The sequence below is a fragment of the Theropithecus gelada genome, chromosome 16 (genome assembly GCF_003255815.1).
Source record: "Theropithecus gelada isolate Dixy chromosome 16, Tgel_1.0, whole genome shotgun sequence".
NCBI classification, from domain to species: domain Eukaryota; kingdom Metazoa; phylum Chordata; class Mammalia; order Primates; family Cercopithecidae; genus Theropithecus; species Theropithecus gelada.
In genome coordinates this window covers 38,660,844-38,671,384 of record NC_037684.1, presented here as the reverse complement: position 1 = coordinate 38,671,384, position 10,541 = coordinate 38,660,844, and positions in this window count along the sequence as shown.

Below are 10,541 nucleotides of genomic sequence, written 5' to 3'. Positions count from 1 at the left end.
TAAAAAAAAAAAAAAAAAAAAAAAAAAGAAAGTCTATATAAGTTGGTTAGCAAGAACCTTCGAATCAACAGATGGGCCAGCTGGAACCCTGGGAGCACATGGAAGGACAGGTGTGTCTCTCCTGCCCGCGGCCCTAGGGACCAGAGGGCAGGGTCTGTGCTGAGAGATGAGACCAGCTCATTCAGACCCAGCCTGGGGTTCAAACTCAAAAGGAACTTCAAATGTCAAACATTTTTGGGTTGTTATTATTATTCTTACTAGTCATTTCAGCTGTGTTATTGCATGAATGTTAGACTTCATCTGAATTTTTACAATGCATGTGTGCATACGCTACCGGAAAAACTCTAGAGACTTGTTGACTTTGGCGGTGTCCTAGTGTGTTCCTGTGTCTTCCTTCTGTTAAATCCTGATGAAAGCAATTTCCCAGACTCTGCTGGTGGTACTGCCAGGTGCGCACGAGTGTTAAGGGGTAGGAAAGGGATCACGAAGAGATGTACCGATGCTCCTTCCCCTCCTCGCTGCGGGGCCACTTTCCTTTGCACCAGAGACCTCAGGCTCCGCCGCTTGAGGCCCAGACCATAGAGATGCAGAAACCTCCGGATTCCTAGAGAGGAAATGCGAACTCAGGAAGTCGGCTTCAGCCGGTGGCCCACTTCCGGCTTCCTTCAGACAGCGCAAGTGCACTGAGCTCGGGGACTTTTGTCTGCTGGAGGGTTTCTCGCATTTTGTTAGGTCCCTGCTCTGGGCTCAGGGGAGGCCTTGCCGGGTGGACACGAGCCCCTAATGCCGATTCTGGGGCCGCAGGCGGGGCCTTCTCCACGGAACTCGCACGCCGCGGGATTGGGGGCCAGGGTGGAAGGCTTTTCGGAGGGGCCACCTTGAAGCCCGTAGCGCCGGGATTCCTTTCTCCTAAGTGCTGCTTAGAGATCGGCCCCTCGAATATCTAAGCTCTGGACTTTCCTTTATATAACCCCTACAGGCTCGAAAAAAATAATGGTGACACTGCAACTTAAAAGTATTTAGTTTAGGCCGGGCGCATTGGCTCGCGCCTGTAATCCCAGCACTCTGGGAAGCCAAGTTGGGAGGATCGCTGAAGCTCAAGAGTTAGAGACCAGCCTGGGCAACACAGCGAGACCCCATCTCTACTAAAAAATACAAAAATTAGCCGGGCGTGGTGGTGTGCGCCTGTGGTCCCAGCTGCTCGGGAGGCTGAGGTGGGAGGATCGCTTGAGCCTGGGAGGTCGAGGGTGCAAGTGAGCCGTGGTGGCACCCCTGCACTCCAGCCTGGGTGACGCGGCGAGACCTGTAGATATATATATATTTTTAGGACCCATTTTTCCTGTGTGTAGGAGAGCGACTGACTTGTCAATTTTAAAAACAGTCAAGTAACTAAAACAAAACAAAAAATGCACTTTAGTATTGTGACCAGATATGGGGAAGAAGATTAGTTCAAAAGATAAGGAACTATGACCCTGGAAGAGGAGTACAAGAACTATGCAGACAATGCCACTTGGAAGGAGGATTGGAGGTACAGAGGTAGAAAGGGTCCTAACGTCCTCCCTGTGGGAGAGGAGGGTGAAGACAAAATCAGGATCTCTTTACCAAAGGCAGTGCGGGGTGGTGCACACCTGTAATCCCAGCTACTCGGGAGGCTGAGGCTTGAGCCTGGGAGGCGGACGTTGCAGTGAGCTGAGATCGTGCCACTGCACTCCAGCGTGGGCGACAGAATGAGGCCCTGTCTTAGGGGAAAAAAAAAAAAAAATCTTACCAAGGAGAAATGGGACTCATGACTGTAGACTACTAGTTTGAGAATACTGGCCTGGATTCTGTACCAGGGCAGCCACTTACCACAGGTGTTAGTTGCTCAATAGTTTCGACATGTTATTTACTGTTCATGATGTATGGTGGAGGAAGGCCGAGGCCAGGTTTTGTTCATTTCCATTTCCAGGAGTTATATGGCTTGTGGCACTTCACTGATTATGAATCATTTTCTTGAACGTTCATAAAGACGGAAACTATCCATTCATAAAATGGAAACTATTCATGTGTGTGAAACTGATACACCTTCTCTGACACTTGTATGAGACTGTGTTGGGAAATAGTCCCTATAAACAAGCATTTACCATGATGTGTTCCTGAGGAGAAAATGAGAAAGAAAGAAGGAAGTTTGGGATCTGCCTGTCTCTTAACACAGTTAATAGAATATTAGATCGCTCAGAGAAGGCCTACAGTAATGAACTTGCTTAACTTTGTTTAGTCTGGTGTTTCTGTAGCATTTTGACCACAGTAACTTTCAAGTAACGCTCTATTAATATCCCTCCCATGTCGTTTTTCCCAGAACACATTTTGCAAAATGCTGACATAAATCATTCACCTGGGCACAGGACTGCTCAGAAGGCACTCTCGGCTCTCAAAAGGCATTTCAGATCTACTTTTTTGAAATCATCTGACTGGATTTTGGTAAGGATAGTTTCCGTTTTATGAACGTTCGAGAAAATGATTCCTAATTAGTGAAGTGCCACAAGCCATATAACACCTGGAAAAGGAAATGAACAAAACCTGGCCTTGGCCTTCCTCCTGCATACATCATGAACAGTAAATAACATCTCAATATCATTGAGCAAACACTATCAATATACAGTTATTTATAAAACAGTGGAAATTATTATTTGGAAAAAATGTGAATTGTGTCAAGGAAATTCTAAAATTCAGTAGATTCAGGGATTGTTAGTGACAAACCTAGAAATTTGTTCACGGTCTCCTAGATGGACCTATTTTAATAAGACATGATCAATATTTTCTAACTGTATAAATAGAATGTAACTAAAAACCATTTAAATGTGTTGTATATTTGCATTGATATTCATTGGAACCTTGCTCTGACATTATAGAGTAAAATTTAGAACAATTGTTTTGAACATCATTCAACATAGCTTCATTACTGAAACTATCTTGTTTGGCACAAACCTTCTTCAAGTAGAGCTACAAATTGACTTACTAGTATATTACTAAACTGTTGGAGTTTCAAACATGACCTGACTGGGGATGACTGGGTAACAATGCCTTGGACTGTCTTCTTCCAGTGTCCTATGCCTCACTGTAGGGCCAAAAAGCTGGTTCCATTAGTTGACACAGAGGTAAGCAGGATCCAGAGGACACATGCTAACCAAACTAAAAGAAGTTGTTGTGTAAACCTGGAGAGTGAGTTAATTCCTTTCTAGTGAAAAAATATAATTATCCATCAGACTGGATCATTGTATTTGCCAACAGTGTGTTTCTTTCCTGTAGGAAGATCTACATGGGAGGCTAGATTCTTATATTGTATTGAAACATATAGTGAGCTTGGAATCAGAACAACGAGATGGTCGGGAGTTCAAGACTAGCCTGGCTAACATGGTGAAACCCTGTCTCTACTAAAATACAAAAATTAGCCGGGCATGGTGGCATGTATCTGTAACCCCAGCTACTCAGGAGGCCGAGGCAAGAGAATCGCTTGAACCCTGGAGGTGGAGGTTGCAGTGAGCTGAGATCACACCACTGCACTCCAGCCTGGGCGACAGAGCAAGACTCTGTCTCAAAACTAACTAACTAACTAACTAAATAAATAAATAAAGTGTCCTGAAATTGTGCTACCTTTTACTCCCAAATAGCAAAAACCATACATTTTTTTTATAGTGGTCTCCATCCCACCGACCACCTGTCTCTGCTTCATATTTGACTATCAGTATTTAAAGTGTTAACATCCCTCCCTTTCTTCAGGCCTTAGACTAACCCCCATCACTACCACCCTTTTTATTGGACCTCAGGCTTATTGAATTGGGGTTAGTCATAATTCTCAGTCCCTGGTACACAAACATCTTTGTTCCATGCATGGCCCTTTCTGTTTATTTTATTCTATACCATGAAAGGATATAAAGCAAAATTAGCAAAGGGAAAAGGCACACGGGGGCAAAGTGTGGAAGCCATCAGGGGCAAGCTTCCAAGAGCCTCTCTCAGTGGCATCACACAGGACACATTTAATTCCTCCAGCAATGCACTGTGACAAGTGTGAAATGTTGTCTATTATCAGGGAAGCTCATTAGAGACTCAGTACCCAAAGATTTTGCTGGGGGCTGGCCATGTAGACAACCTCTGCCTAGCATGCACCAAGATTCTGGACTCGCAGAAGGAAAGCAGGTGTTTCACATAAACCACATTGTTTGCACAAACAGTCCAGGCACAGTGAACCACTCTTATCAGGGAATCATGGGAACTCTCCTGAAACCCAAGCTCCTACATGCCAGCCTTAGAGGGGCCAACCTTGAAAGCAGGCCTTTCTAAGGATAGCAGTCTCAGGCGTGCTGTGGTAACTCTCCTCTGCACGGTAGAAACTGCTGAGTGTAGCCTGCAGATACTCAGGAGATGATGAGAGAAATGATGCTTGGAGTGAACCTTGAAAGCTGAAAAGATCATTAACAGTGTGAAATGAGGAGAAAGGGGACTTCCAGCAGAGGGAAAATAGTTGGCAAAAGCAGAGAGGTGGGAACACCCAGATGCCTTTGGAGAAATGTGTATAGTTTGGAATGACTGGCACGTGGGTATGGATGGCACATGGGTGTGAATGACAACCACTGACCTGGTCCAAGTCTCAGTTTCCTCATCAGTGAAATGAGATGATTGATGTGAATGACCTCTAAGGTCCTTTCCAGCTCCTGCTTTTCCAAGGAAAATGGGAGCAACTGAGTCACGTGTCAGCAGCTGAGATAGGCATAGAAAACGTGACTGGACCTAAGCAAAGAGCATGAATTAAATCTGATCCAAACACTCTCTGCACTTACTAGATGTGTGACCTTAGGCAAATTGCTTCCCTGAGCTTCCACTTCCTCATTTGAAGTTGGATAGTGTATTAATCCATTCTCACACTGCTAATACAGACATACTCAAGACTGGGTAATTTATAAAGGAAAGAGGTTTAATTGTCTCACAGTTCAACATGGCTCGTGAGGTCTCAGGAAACTTACAATCATGGTGGAAATGGAAGCAAACACATCCTTCTTCACATGGCAGCAGGAAGGAGAAGTGTAGAGCAAAAGGAGAAAAGTCCCATATAAAACCATCAGATCTTGTGAGAACTCACCCATTATCATGAGAACAGCATGAGGGTAACCACCCCCATGACTAAATTACCTCCCACTGGGTCCCTCCCATGACACGTGAGGATTATGGGAATGACAATTCAAAATGAGATTTGGGTGGGAACACAGCCAAACCATATCAGATAGTAATGATATTTTCTTCACAGAATTGTTTTGAGTATTCATGAGATGCTCTATAGAAGTTTCTGGCAGAGCACCTGACAGTAGGCGCTTAAGGAATGGTAACTGCTAAAAAACATTTGTTAACTTCATTTTGTCCATAATTCAGTTTATTATTATTAAAATTTAATAAGACAGGGTCTTGCTGTTACCCAGGCTGTCACGAACTCCTGGGCTCAAATGATCCTCCTGCCCGGCTTCCCCAGTAATGACTGCTAAAATTGTAATATTCAGTCTTTCCTCCCATACAGTTCAAGCCCTTGTTGCTGAATCAGTTATCAGTGTCTCCAGCCTTTCCAGTTGTAATCTCCACAGGAGGTTAAAGCACAGCTAACAAATGGTGCAGTCAAAGGGAGGCTCTGTCCCCATGACCAGGCCATGTCTCAGAGCAGCCACAAATGACAGCAGGTCTCCAGATCAGCAATATGCAGAAAGAGAAGCTGATGGGGGTTGTGGAGAAAGGCTTCCATCCCTCAGGGCAAAGGAAGCCAGAAGGTTGACAAAAGGACACTGTCTGTCTCGGTTGGCCTGAAGCAGAGGTGAATTGAATTGAGCAGGACACCTTGACAAGGAGAAAAAAAAATCAAGTCACAGATGGGGCGATCTGGGAGGGCTGACAAAGACAGCCCCACAGTGTGAAGTCACACACATTTCCTCAGGAAACCATCTGTTTGAACAGTAAGTAATGTGTTCCTAAAATACAAAATTTTGCTTCTTTAAACAGAATTTAATGTTTTAAAATATATGTACCACATTCTGTTTGTGAAAATGTATTGATCTGTACATGGTTTCTGAGTGAATACCGTATTTCAATTAAAATGTGTATATATATATTTCAATTAAAATGTGTGTGTGTGTGTGTGTGTGTGTGTGTATATAGGCCAGGAGTACCTATACTCTCAGAACTTTGGGATGCCAAAGTGGGAGGATTGCTTGCACCCAGCAGTTTGAGACCAGCCTGGGGAACATAGTGAGACCTCACCTCTACAAAAATTTAAAAATTAGCCAGGCATAATGGCGCATGCCTGTAGTTCCCGCTACTCAGGTGGCCAAGGCAGGAAGACCGCTTGAGCCCAGGAGGTTGAGGCTGCAATGAGCCATGATTGTGCTACCACACCAGTACAGCCTTGGTGACAGAGCAAGACTCTGTCTCTCAAAAAAGAGAAAAAATACCAGAATAGATGAATATATAGGTAATTATGAATGAATATTTATTGCCAACCCAATAGTTATAATGTCTTATGGAATTTAAATATATGTGTAGAACTAAACACGTATAACAACAACACAAAATGAGGAAGGGGCTAAATAAAACTGAAGTTTCCTAAAGTTTTAAATGTTTTGGGAACTGGTAAAAGTAATAATTTGTATTACACAGAAGTAAGTCAAGATTGCATGTTGTTTAATCTTTGGGATAACAGCTAAAGAAAAAGAAAATGTAACAAAACTGTATAACTAATAAGTTTGAGGTAGAGAGTAGAATGATAAAAGATTATTTTATTAATCCAAAAGAATGCAGGAAAGAAGAAAAACAACAGAAAACAGATGGGTCAAGCAGAAAACAAATAGTAAGAATAAACCCAACTTTATATCAATAATTACTTTACTATTATGTAAATAGACAAAATAGCCCAAATAAAAGACTAAGATTGGCCAGGTGCAGTGGCTCACGTCTATAATCCCAGCACTTTGGGAGGCCCAGGTGGGCAGATCACAAAGTCAGGACATCAAGACCATACTAGCCAACAGAGTGAAACCTCATCTCTACTAAAAATACAAAAATTAGCTGGGCGTGGTGGTGCGTGCCTGTAATCCCAGTTACTCGGGAGGCTGAGGCAGGAGAATCACCTGAACCAGGGAGTCAGATGTTGCAGTGAGCCAAGATCGCGCCACTGCACTCCAGCCTGGGCGGCAGAGCGAGACTCCATCTAAAAAAAAAAAAAAACACTAAGATTATCATACTGAATAAAAAACACAAAACCTAACTATATGTAACTTCTAAGAGAGACACTTTAAATATATGGAGATAGATGATTAAAGAAAAAGGAAAAGGAAAGATAGACTATAAAAGTCTAACAAAAGAAACCAGGCATATCTATAGCAGTATGAAGTAAGATTTCGAAGCAAAAAGCATTACTACAAATTAAAAGGTACATATTATAATGGGTCAATCCAACTAGTAGATATCAAGTCACAAATCTATACGTACTTATAACTTCAGAATACATAAAGCAAAAATTAAGCAACTCAAAGAAGAAAGTGACAAATCCACAATCATAGTGGAAGACTGTAACATACATTTCTCAGTAACTTATAGAACAAGAAAATAGAGCAGTAAGGATCTAGAAGATTTAAATGACACAACTAACAAACTTGACTTAGTTGTTATATATATATCAAATTCTGTACCCATAATGATAGAATTTTATTTATTTATTTATTTATTTATTTATTTATTTATTTATCTTTTTTTTTAAGATGGAGTAGTTGCTTTTGTTGCCCAGGCTGGAGTGCAGTGGTTCAATCTTGGCTCACTGCAACCTCCACCTCTCAAGTTCAAGCAATTCTCATGCCTCAGCCTCCCAAGTAGCTGGGATTACAGGCATGTGTGAATTTACTTTTTAAGTGTACATGAAACGTATCAAAATTGATCATATGATGGGCAATAAAGAAAGCCTCAACAAATTTCAAAACATTGAAATCATTCAGAGAATGTTGTTTGACCAGAATGAAATTAAGTCAGAAGTCAATAATAAAAAGATAATATCCACGGCCTGGAAATTTCTAAATAACTCATAGATTAAAGAAGAAATCCAGACAGATATTAGCAAATATTTTGAACTGAATGTGACCCCATAAAAGACGTAACTTCTAAAAACTCATAGGATGCAGCTAATGTAGGGACTAGGAGCTATTTGTAACCTTAAAAATTTATATATTAGAAAAATGGAAAGGCTGAAAGTCAATGATTTATTTTTTTAGTTTAAGAACAAAAGAACAGTCAGTTATATCTAAGGAAAATAGAAGTAAGTAATAAAGATTATAAATCAGTGAAATAGAAAACAAATCTGCCGGGTGCAGTGGCTCACGCCTATAATCCCAGCACTTTGGGAAGCTGAGGCGGGCGGATCACGAGGTCAGGAGATCGAGACCATCCTGGCTAACATGGTGAAACCCCATCTCTACTAAAAATACAAAAAAATTAGCTGGGCATGGTGGCGGGTGCCTATAATCCCAGCTACTCAGGAGGCTGAGGCTGGAGAATGGCATGAACCCGGGAGGCAGAGCTTGCAGTGAGCCAAGATCATGCCACTGCACTCCCGCCTGGGTGACAGAATAAAACTCCATCTCAAAAAAAAAAAAAAGGAAAGAAAGAAAAGAAATAGAAAACACATATACAATGGAGAAAAATCAACCAAATCAAAAGTTGGTTATTTGAAAATATTGTTTATATTGATAGACTCCAAACAATACTGATCAACAGAAACAAGAAAGACAAATTTTCAATATTAGAAAGGAATATCAGTATAGATCCCACAAATATAACAAAGATAAGAGAATATTATTGTCTTCACACCCAAATATTGACGACTTGGATAGAATAGACAAATTCCTTGAAAAATACAACTTTCCAAAGCCCACATAAAAATATAAAATCTGAATAGCCAATACCTAATAAATAAAATGGAATCTATTCAAGAGCTGCTCACAAAGAAAATTCCAAACCCGAGATGACTTCATCAGTTAATTCTTCCAAATATTTAAAGAATAATATCATGGGCTGTGCGTGGTGGCTCACACCTATACTCCCAGCACTTTGGGAGGCTGAGGTAGGAGAATCACTTGAGTCTAGGAGTTCAAGAGCAGCCTGGACAATATAGTGAGGCACCGCCTCCACAAAAAAATTTAAAAATTAGCAGGGCATGGCAGCATGCACCTGTAGTCCCAGGTATTTAGGAGGCTTAGGTGGGAGGATTGCTTGAGCCCAGGAGTTCAAGGTTATAGTGAATGAGCTGTGATGGCATCACTGCCACTCCAGTCTGGGTGACAGAGTGAGACCCTGTCTCTAAAAAAAAAAAAGAATAATACCAATCTTGTATAAACTTGCACAAACTCTACACAAAGAATAGAAAAACAGAGTATACTTCCCAACTCCTTTTATGTGGCCATAACCTGATAGAAAAACTGGACTAGGATATTACAAGAAGAAAAAATTACAGACCAACGTCAATCATTGTGGTATGAGAAAAAATAAATATTTGGGTTTTGTTCCTGGTTCCTTGCACATGGCTCCCAAAACTCCTGAAATCTCCACAGTGGCAAGAGTGTCTTTTGTATACTAATGAAATGACTAGTGGCTGGAGGCTTCTAGGTAGTTCAGGATGAAGGGGTCACCAGAAAGACCTAGACAATAGCTCTTATTTTGCATGCCAAGAAAAATAAATAATTAAAAAAAAAAAAGAAAAAAGGAGAACTAGGCATGATTAGAGAGTTGGAACTTTTATCCCCATCCACTGACTTCTGGGGAGGGGAGAGGGACAAGGGGCTGGAGATTGAAGTAATCACCAATGTTCAATGATTCAATCAATCATGGCTATGTAGGGCTCATGCCTGTAATCCCAGCACTTTGGGAAGCCAAGGCAGGCAGATCACTTGAGGTCAGGAATTCAAGACCAGCCTGGCCAACATGGTGAAACCCCATCTCTACTAAAGATGCAAAAATTAGCTGGGCATGGTGGTGTCCACCTGTAGTCTCAACTACTCGGGAGGCTGAGGCAGGAGAATTGCTTGAACTCAGGAGGTGGAGGTTGCAGTGAGCCGAGATGGTGCCACTGCACTCCAGCCGGGGTAACAGAATAAGACTCCGTCTCAAAAAAAAAAAAAAAAATCATGCCTATGTAATGAAACTTCCATTAAAACCTCTAAATGATGAGGTTCAGAGAGCTTCCAGGCTGGTGAACACACCAAAGTGCTGGGAGAGTGGCGTGCCCGAAGAGGGCAGGAAAGCTCTGGGCTCATTCTCCCTTGCCTTGCTCCATGCATCGCTTCCATTTGGCTCTTCCTGAATTGTATCCTTTGTAATAAACCAGTAATATTAATTAAGCACTTTCTTGCATTCCACTAATCATTCTAGCAAAGTGTCAAGCCTGCGGGAGGTGGTCATAAGAACCCCCAAATTATAACCAGTTGCCCAGAAGTATGGGTGGCCCGGGACTTGCAACTGGGGTCTGATTAGGACAATCTTGT